This window comes from Miscanthus floridulus, chromosome 8 (genome assembly GCF_019320115.1).
Source record: "Miscanthus floridulus cultivar M001 chromosome 8, ASM1932011v1, whole genome shotgun sequence".
Lineage (NCBI taxonomy): Eukaryota > Viridiplantae > Streptophyta > Magnoliopsida > Poales > Poaceae > Miscanthus > Miscanthus floridulus.
The window spans coordinates 123,631,075-123,641,734 of NC_089587.1; the positions used below are offsets into that span (position 1 = coordinate 123,631,075).

Genomic DNA, 10,660 nt, shown 5'->3' on the forward strand with positions numbered 1-10,660 from the left:
CTGGATTGTATACAATCTTCTATGCAAGATACTTCGATGGGGAAGTCATGACAAGGGTATTGACTAAGGTGAGAAAAATACAAAAAAAACTATGATCTGAGATAGTTATTGTGAATATGAGTGATAACATTTTCAATATTTTCAGGAAGCCACCCAACTGCAAAAGATGAACCTAATGTACCAGGTACTGAAGATGGATGGCAACATTGGCAATCCGCCGTCATCAATAAGGAATGCAATGTACCATTGCGAATAGAATTGAGAAAAGGGACATACAACTTTTGCAGAATGCTTTTGACGAAATTGATGAACTGATGTTGCATGCTATTAAGACTTTAATGTAAACGATATACTTGTCAGGAAGTGCAAATATACATGCTTGCGTTATTAATTACACTGCAGTGGTTATGGTTCTGTCCCACAACACCAACAGACTAGAGAAAAAGCAATTTAGTCAACGTCAGCTCTCCTTTCAAGCAAAAGGAAAAAAAATACAATATTTGCTCATATGAAAAATATCATCCTGGTTCTGCAATTGTCAGTTGTTAATCAGGTGGTCCAGAGCCACGAATGCATCTTTCACAAGGCATTTATACTCAACCAAAAAATCTGAGTAAAGACAACTTAAGCTGCTGCAAAATGACAGCGTAGTCACAGGCTGCGATAATCAACACTGACTACTGCTCCGGGTCATATGAACTGCTTCAAGAATTCAGTCGCCACTTTGCCGGCCACGGGCCACGAGTGTTTACTCACAGCTTCAGCTCGTGGATCTCCTTGTCAATATCCTGGAGTTCATGTAAGCAAATTATAAGACGTTTTGGTTTTTCTAGATACATTGTTTTTACTATATATATAGACATAGTGTGTATCTAAGTGCATGGAAAAATATATGCATCTTGAAAAGCCAAAGTGTCTTATAATTTGGGATGGAGAAAGTATGTGCTAACATACGGTGTTTGCATATATCAACCAGAGTAAAAGTGACAAACTCAAGGCCATGCTTATGCTGATGCATGTCAACTTACCTCCATGAATTGCGCGATAAAATCTATGAGCTTGTGCTTATTCATGTCCTCGCTATGGTAGTTTGTTATTAGGAAACTTATATCATGACCCTGAAACATAAGGCATACTTAGGCACAGGTTCAGTTGTAAACAATTTGGATTTCTAATAAAGGGATAAACAGTTATGCTGAAAAAACTGATCATTATGTGGGAAATACGGCAAGACAGTGAGAGAAAAAAACTAGTACTCCATCCGTCCCAAAATCTAGCATTTTGAAGATGTATCCATGTGCTTTAGAGATAGTTCATGTTTCGTAGGAAAGCTAAACTACTGGAGCATAAAACCCACTACTCAATGTAATCAGTTTAAGTTGGAAATTGCAATACCTGAACTGGTTCTCCTCAACACTTCGAATGCCTCTGCCCTCATTGACAAAAAAACTAAGGAACTTTGAAAGAATGTTATCCAGTTCATTTGCCTGCTTAACCTGTCAACTCAACTAGAAGCTATGAATATATACCAGATGGCAAATGGTTGCCTGACAAAACATATTAAACACATGCAGATGCAACGTATGTGAGCAGGCACTGAACATTGTCCATTCCTCTCCACCTTTTTAGTTTGTACCAAGAATATTTTCTAACAATTTTGTTACCAAAGTATACATTTGTAACACAAACAAATCACAATATCGTTCAAATAAATATATCAAGTGTATATCAGCAGTGATACCACAAAAACCATTGAAATGACCAACAAAGTTCTCCATAGTACCGTCATGCTTATACGTATAGAGTTGATTGAAGTCTCTATCAAACATTGTCTCCTTCATTGCAGCATATCAGTACAAGTAGATAAATGTAGAAGTATGTGTCACAATTCTCAAAATATTACTTGAAAAGCAAGAATTTAGTCAATGTTCAAACGGTTTGACTTCTCGAAAAGCGAGAATTGCATTCCTTTGTGGACAGAGGAAGTACATATTAACATGCGTGGTTTACAAAAAGGAAATAAAAGTCAATAATGAAGGATTGTAAACTGAATTTAAGATACTGTCAAAGAAGTCTCCCTCACCGGATTCAGCAGAAGTTCAGGGCTTGTCCTGTGAATAAGAATAAAAACAAAGATGGATTAGTACGGGCAAAGAGATATATTTGCATGAGCATTTAGAAAATTCACAAGCAAAAATGAGTTGTATTGACAATAGGCATGCTTTACTGAAAAGGTACAACCAGATGCAGGTGAGGTACAAACCACAACTAAATGGTTAGAATAGATAAAAACATCAGAGGACCAAAACAATTCCTAAAAGGTACATACAGAGGAATTGAATCGAAACCTATAGAGGATGCAAAGTGAATCGAAACATACGGAAAGCTACTCTATCGAATCGAATATGAATGTGACCTGTAAAGGTTCATACTAATTGCAACCACCTCGTGGTCACTATAGGGTCAATATACTCAAGGCATACCTTACAACAAATAAACATTTGAAAATGAAAGACAACAAATACCAACTTACATTGTAAAGACATAACAAAAATAACTTTCTGGGCAATCTGACAACATTGAGAAAGAACCTTGTATTTCAGAAAAAAATCTTTACCTTGAAAATAATTAATTACTTGCACCTCATTTAATTTAATTTTGACAAGTACCTCAGTTTCAAAATTTACAAAAAGTTTCAAAATTAATGGCGACTCAATAAAGGTATCAATTTCAATAGAATATGTTAGCATTAACAAGCTTGTGTAAAACTGTAAAACGAAGTGCAAGTAAATTGGCAATACTATAGCATGTGCAAAAAACTGAGAACTATCACAACCAGGCAGTAGCCCAGTTCTAAACACACACACACAAAAGAAAAACTTCTCAGTATTCCATTATCAATAACAGAAACTTCTCAGTATTCCATTAGCCATTTCAGATGGTCAAACAAACATAACCAAAAGCTAGGTTGGGTGATCTGGTCAGCGTTAGAACCTACATGTAGTCATACACATGAGGAAACCATCTGAAATCGGCGTTGACTATCCAACTATGCAATTACTATCGAATCAAACGGGAATAGGAGCAAATCAATCCATCAAAAAAGGTACCTTCATGAAGAACAAATCCTGGATCTGAAAACCTAGAAATGAAATCCCCGGTCAAGAATGTTGCACTTCCCATGGAGACAGAGGAAGGAGGGGGAGGGACGGGGAGAGGAGCACAAGCAGCAGCAGTGCCAGAGAGAGAGGAGCAGCGTCAAAGAGAGGGGAGCAGCGCCGGAGAGGAGCTCACGGAGAGAGAGAGGAACGCCGCTTGAGAGAGGATAGGAGGAAACACGGCCCAGACGAAACGAGCCGAGACGAGGCTAGGGAGCCAGACGACACGGAGCCGAGGGAGCGGAGCCGTGAGTCTTGCAGCGAACCGTCAAACACAGAAGCAAACCCTATCTCTCGGTTTGATTCATATCATACACTCAGTCTTTTATATCATACGCTCAGTCTATTCGCTCGTTTGGTTTCAGCCAATCCAAACTAGTCAACCAATAGTATTGTTTTCTCATAATAAATTAGCATCAGCCAATTCAAACCAGCCCAGAAACCAACCATTAAACAGGAAGCCACTCTTAGACACTACAAGGGGCGCAATCCAGCGCGCACGACGATGACATGGGGGTGCGGCGGCAGTGGGTTCGTGGATGACATGACAAGGCACAATTAATAATAGGGTTTTGTTGGCCCGAGTACATATGGGCCTTGCCGCATTGGGCCATGTCATGTCATCCATTTGTCCATCATCAATAGAAGGAGGGCTCCTCTCAAAAAAAAAAAAGAGAAGAAATAAAAGAATCAATAGAAGGGTTCGAGCACTAGGCAGTGGGACTAGGTGGGTCCAGAGAAATGGCGCATGCCATCAAATGCTTGCATGCTTGAGCTTGACCTATGTGATGGAATTCTCCTATCATTATCGCAACCCTATACATAACTGGCATCATGTGGTGGATACATAACCAATTTTTGGTCAAAAAGAAATATTGTATTTTGTATATTAAACATTTTGTTAAACCCATTTTTCATGTGGATAGTGAACAATACTTTCAATAATTAGTATGGCACTTTAAGCCCATGTATGTAATATAATACGCAAAAGAATTCGAAATGCAAATCTCATTACCGCTCGAATATAGGTGGTGTTTGTGACTGCTCCACAAACTCTGTTCTACAAACTTCACCGTGGAGCAGCTCCACAAAAAACTAGAGTTCGTGGAGCAACTCTTTAGGTGCTCTCACAACTCTACCTTTTTTTCTTGAACAGAGTGCGTGGAGCTAGAACTGTTTGGCTAAAAAATATGGAATAGAGCTGGAAAATGTGGAGCGGAGCAGTCCCAAACACTAGTTGAAGCGCTAAAGACTGCTCAAAAGAACTGGTGATCCTACATACGCATGCGCACGTGAGCATGTTCGCTCACCTCATCTTGCTAGGGCAAACAGATTCATGGACTGCACGTCATCCTCATGTAGTCATCTATCGAGTTTACTATACGCATCCTAGGCTGGGTTTAGTTCGCGAAATTTAAGAATTTGGTTACTGTAGCACTTTCGTTTTTATTTGGTAATTAGTATTCAATTATAGACTAATTAGATTCAAAACGTTTGTCTCGCAATTTCTAACCAAATTGTGCAATTAATTTTTTTTCGTCTACATTTAATGTTCCGTACACGTATCGCAAGATTCGATGTGATGACTACTGTAACACTTTTTGGAAAACTTTTTAGAAACTAAACAAGGCCTTAGTAACACAAGCTCGTATGTGCATGCCCGGCGTTCGTCTATATATGCTTCCAATTCTTCTGCGACATTTCGGACGAATGCACTCCCAGGAACAAGGGACACAACGAGTGAAAACAGGACGTACTCCCAGTGCCTGTCATGTCTAGCTAGCTGTTTCTCACTTGCTAATTTTTGGGAGACTATCCAAATTGCATCGTGTGCTTTTTTTAGTGCAACGGAGAAGTGTATATATATCTGCAGTACTACAGTAGTACACAACTATTTCAAGACCCTGTTCGCTTATCTTATAATCCGTCTTTTTAACTTGTTTTTTTCAGCCGAAATAGTGTTTTTCTCTCACGATAAATCAACTGTAACAGTATTTTGGCTTGTTTTTTCAGCGAAGCGAACGGGGCCATTAAAGGATCACCAAGATCTTGTACTTTTTATGTTTCATTTCAGTAATTCATTGAGAGTTGAGACGAAGGACAACGATACCACCAAAATCATTGTCATGACCGCATTGAAATTAAGCTAGAATCAAACTTTTGATTTTCCTTTGCCATTATTTGACCACCTGTGTCACGCTGAGCAAATTAACTGCAGGCAGACATGAATCGGATGCAGTCCAGCATGCAGCTGAACGTCCCATGTGGCCATGTTTATACATACCAAAGTGTGGCAGGAAAACTATTTGGATATATTTGAAACTGTTGTAGATTGTAAATTAGTATTTATTGGGTGATGATAATGTTACAGCTTAATTGATGAAAATGTTGTTCCTAGTATGCTAGATAGCGGGAAGAGCAACATTTTGAATGGTGTATACGCCTCTCCAAACGGGCCTGTTCGCTTGAACTTATCAACTGACTTATCAGCTAGAATCTACAGTATTTTTTTCTCACAATAAAACAGCTATAGCCGGCTTATTCTAGACGTGCGTGACATGTTTTCCGTGTACTGGTGTGCTCCGAACCCGTGTAGCCCAGTTTCCTGAAGCCTCCTGTACCTACTTCTACTACTCAAAGGGCAAATGCAAGCTATGACTCCTATTAGCTGTGATGGCCGCATCTTTGCCACCATCGGGCAATGTACGTAGTTCCGCTTCGTGTCCTGCTGAATTTATATTATTGCCGATTGCCATTGTCCATGAATCAAGAGGTGTAGTAAAGGCATACGGTGCATCTAATAAAAAGCAGAAGTACGTACATGAGGAATTGACAAATTTAAATAGCTCCTGATTATATGAGTACTCCACGTTGCCTCCTCCAAGGTCCAAGAGCTCTGGGTGTCAGAAGACAGTACTGATGATCAAACGTTTCAAAAGAGCTTTGACTGCTCGCACGTCTATTTCTTATACCGGAGAAATATTTTAGAAATAATTTCTCGTAGCAAATTTCAAGGTGTAAGTGATACGCAGAAAGTATTTGTGCAGACATGTAACTTTTGAATGGACATATTCGCTATACATTGTTTTCATTGATATGGCCTATAAATACAAATAGGCAATTGCAGTTTGTAGATTAATATTACACTGAGTGATGAGGAGTATCAAAAGCTGGACATGCGAGGGTATGACTACCCCAGGTATTGCATTAAGAAGAAGATCTTCTCACGCAGGCCCAGAAAACCCTCGAACCCTGCTCCACCCTTACACAGCGGCACCGTCGCCCTGTGAGAACGGACCGGTCCTTAGACCTATGCTTTGACGTGGAACAGACGAAGGGATTTTTTTAACCCCAGCCTAAAATTCGCTCCTACGGGAAGTCGAATCCAGGACCTGAGGAGTGCCGCCGGGACAGCCTTTGACAGTGACGAGGAGTGTAACTTTTGCGAGTGCCCACAAGCTACATTTAGGCGGTGATTGGTTGGCTTAATTCGTCATCCATACCAGACCCGCTAGATGCAGTACTATGTTGATTGGATGTCTGGTCTAGTATCTGGACCTGACCCCAGCATGCAAAAGCTACTGCCGAGCCTGGTTCCTAAGATGTGGGTATCATTTGCGTTTCTCTAGAGCCTAGAGATGTGGCTAGCGAGCTGCAAGCTGACGCATGGAGAGAGCTAAAAAAAGACTTGGTGTTCTACAAATCGTTGCTACACGCAGGTGACCAAACAGCTGTATCGAAACAAACTAGCAATCATATCCCTGTTGCATACACCTAGCTAGGCCGGTGCAAGCCTAGCTCTATGAGCCAAGCTACGATGGGTAACAAACCAAATATGTTTTCTGTTTCTTCTTTTTCTGTTAGATAAACATGCATTTTCATGATCAATTTGAGTCAGAAATAAAACATCAATAGGTTTGTGACGACATATATGTGCATGTATATATCTCTGACAAGCGCTACAGCATGCAAGTATGACATACAGATTGATACAATAAGAACACAAAGTATGATAATCATAGAATTAAGATTGTACCTAGCGGAGGGTCCCATGCCGAGGGCATCGGAGGCTCCATTCGCACTAGTCGACATAGTGCGTTGCTCGAAGTCGTGGACCACAGTCGATGCAGGAAAATATTCGTAGTGCAGTCCCACGAACGGTCACCAGGAAGAAGAAGGGTTCCGCGAGCGATCATCAGGAAGAAGACGTCAGACGAGCAGTCATGGATTCACTCCCCAAAAAACTAATCGCCGCACACCCCGTGCAAGGTTCGTAGGCGGACGGCGGTTACGGAGGCACCTACTCTCCTGCTACTCTGTGCGCGCAGAGGTACGAGACGGGGAAGACCTAAGGGCGGCTGAGATGTGGTCTCTCTCGGAAGCGAAGTGGAAGCCAGGAAGACTGATGGAGGACTTCAGATTTATAGCTACGACGGGAAGGGGGAAAGGCAGTGGAGAATCCCAGAAGATGGAGATACGAAGAGACGGCAACTCGCGCTATCAGTTCGCCTCCACCATAAAGGAGAGAAACTCCCGTGATTATGTGGATTAAGTGGCAAAACCTGGCCTTGCCCGCTCACTCGCCCCCCGCCTGCCTGCCTCGCCACGCCACGCCACGGCCTCGGCCTCGGCCTCGGCCCGCGCCCATGCCCACGGCCTGGCCCGGCCGGCGGCGGCAGCAGTGGGGCGTGCACGCGTGTGGCACTCCTTTGTCCTTTTTTTAGCTTCTCAATTAAGATGGATAATTTCCAACCAAATAAGCTGAGTAAACGTTCAGTCAAAATCCCATACGGTATTAAACCATACAACGCTTAATGTTACGTACCATAGAGTTTTATTTGATTTATTAAATATTATACAGGCCAAGCCCATAATATATCAACAATCCCCACCAAACTCTAGGGTTTGTAACAAAGTAGTCTCAGAACCACATTTCTTTTATATACCAGTGTTTCAATGGAGACTATTAAGTTGAACATTCATTTAGAGCAATAGTTTCACTCAGTCACAACTGAACAATGGACTAAACGTTGAATTGACAGTTTTGTATGAGGTGAATGTCACTAAAGTCCATAGCTAATACTAAGCTACAAAAGGCATCCTCTCTATTTGAAGCATATAAGTCATACTCCAGTGCCTTCCATGAGTATTTAGAGATCACCCAAATCTCATATACTGTGACCAACAGTCTGACTCATATAGGTGTGTTCCTCAAAACATGTTCTGTAGGACAACATCTTTGCTTTAGCAAGCCACTTGGAACACATTAAGGTAAAAACCAACTTGCCTTACAGAAAGGAAAGATATGCATTAGAAATGAGTCTTACTAAGGATCTTTTCTCATAATTTACTACTAGCTTGTTTCACCATCCTAGTTCACGGAATCTCCGATCACATAGAACATGTTACCACTATAGTAAATTTTATGTGGGTCTCAAACCCATCTCTCTCAATGCACTTTCTATCACATTGCGTGACAGACCCTTAGTGAATTGATCTGCCAGATTGTTAGATATGTAAACATAGTCCAACGATATTACTCCGGAGTTTCTCAATTTTTTGATAGATTTTAGTCGTCTCTTAACATGCCTTGTAGACTTCATGTTATCCTTAGAACTGTTAACCTTCGTAATCACAGTCTGGTTATCGCAGTTCATAGAAATAGCCGGTATGGGTTTTTCAATAACTGGTAAATCCATAAGGAGATCACGAAGCCACTCGGCCTTAGAGCCAGCGGTGTCTAATGCTGTGAGTTCTGCTTCCATTGTAGACTTCGTTAAGATAGTCTGCTTGCAAGACTTCTAGGAAATAGCACCACCTCTAAGCGAAAACACATATCCACTTGTGGCATAAAAGCTCATCAGCATCAGAGATCCAATTGGCATCACAATAGCCTTCCAGCACCTTCGAGTGTCCGGTATAACGAATACCATAAGCATAGTGCCTTTTAGATAGCGCATCACTCTCTCAAGAGCACGCCAGTGATCATCTCTTGGGTTTGACACAAACCGACTCAGCTTGCACATAGCAAATGAGATGTCAGGCCTTGTTGCACTAGAAAGATACATGAGCGAACCAATGATCTGAGAATATCTCAATTGATCCCTTGCTATTCTCTGATTTTTCCTCAATAGCACACTCGGCTCATAAGGTGTAGGAGCAGGTTCACAGTGACTAAACCCAAAGCGACTCAGCATCTTTTCCACATAGTGGGATTGTAACAGTGTTACCCCACCATCACCTTCTCTCATAAGCTTGATATTAAGAATAACATCAGCCTCTCCCAAATCTTTCATTTCAAAATTATTAGATAAAAATTTCTTCACCTCCTCAATCACTTTGAGGCTGTATCCAAAGATCCGTATGTCATCAACATATAAGCACAAAATAATTCCTTCACCCTCACCATACCGATAGTACACACATTTGTCAGCTTCATTCACAACAAAGCTAGCAAATGTTAAAGTTCTGTCGAACTTCTCATGCCACTGCTTAGGAGCTTGTTTTAGGCCATATAATGACTTTAATAATTTACACACCTTGCCTTCTTGACCATTTGCTACAAACCCATCCGGCTGATCCATATAGATCTTCTCCTCTAACTCTCCGTTTAGGAAAGCTGTCTTAACGTCCATTTGATGAACGATAAGACCATAAGAGGCTGCCATGGAAAGCAAAACTCGAATTGTAGTCAATCGAGCAACCGGTGAATAAGTATTAAAGAAATCCTCACCTTCCTTTTGAGTATAACCCTTAGCCACAAGTCTTGCCTTGTATCTCTCGATGGTACCATTAGGCCTAAGCTTTTTCCTGAACACCCATTTGCACCCTATAACCTTGCACCCATAGGGACGATCAACTATTTCTCAAGTTCCATTAGACATAACAGAATCCATCTCACTCCATACTGCTTCCTTCCACAAGTCAGCATAAGAAGAGGAATATGCCTCTTCAATAGTCGTTGGGGTGTCATACACAAGATACACAATATAGTCATCACCAAAAGACTTTGCTGTCCTCTGTCTCTTACTTTTCCAAGTGACTATAGAGTCATCGTCCTCAGGATTTTGCATATAGGGTTCCTCAATTTGTTCTATCGGAATAAAATTTTCATGCTCATGGGGAATTATAAATTCATGACTAGTTGTGCTAGGTGCATTTTTCATGAGAAATTCATTCTCAAAAAATATAGCGTCTCTAGATTCCATGATTGTATCAATAGCCATCTCAGGAACACTAGAATTTATAATTAAAAATCTATAACCCACGCTGTGAATAGCATAACTAAGAAAAACACAATCAACGATCTTTAGTCCAAGCTTTCGCTTTTTGTTTATTGGCACATTCACCTTTGCCAAACATCCCCAAGTTCGCAGGTAAGAGAGATTTAATCTCTTCTTCTTCCATTCCTCGAATGGTGTAATTTCTTTGTTCTTTGTGGGCACCCTATTCAGGACATGACACGCTGTCAATATAGCATCACCCACCATTCCTTAGATAGT

The 10,660-nt window shown here is 41.0% G+C and overlaps 1 long non-coding RNA gene across 1 annotated transcript; it reads right to left on the reverse strand.

The window, feature by feature from the left end:
- Positions 1-361: 361 nt before the first annotated feature.
- On the reverse strand, positions 362-3,438 carry LOC136473470 (uncharacterized). The gene is made up of 4 exons (XR_010762636.1): positions 3,111-3,438; positions 1,396-2,111; positions 1,029-1,118; positions 362-788 (listed from the first exon to the last, which is right to left on the reverse strand). It is a non-coding gene; the product is annotated as an uncharacterized lncRNA (long non-coding RNA).
- Between the last annotated feature and the right edge of the window lie 7,222 nt (positions 3,439-10,660).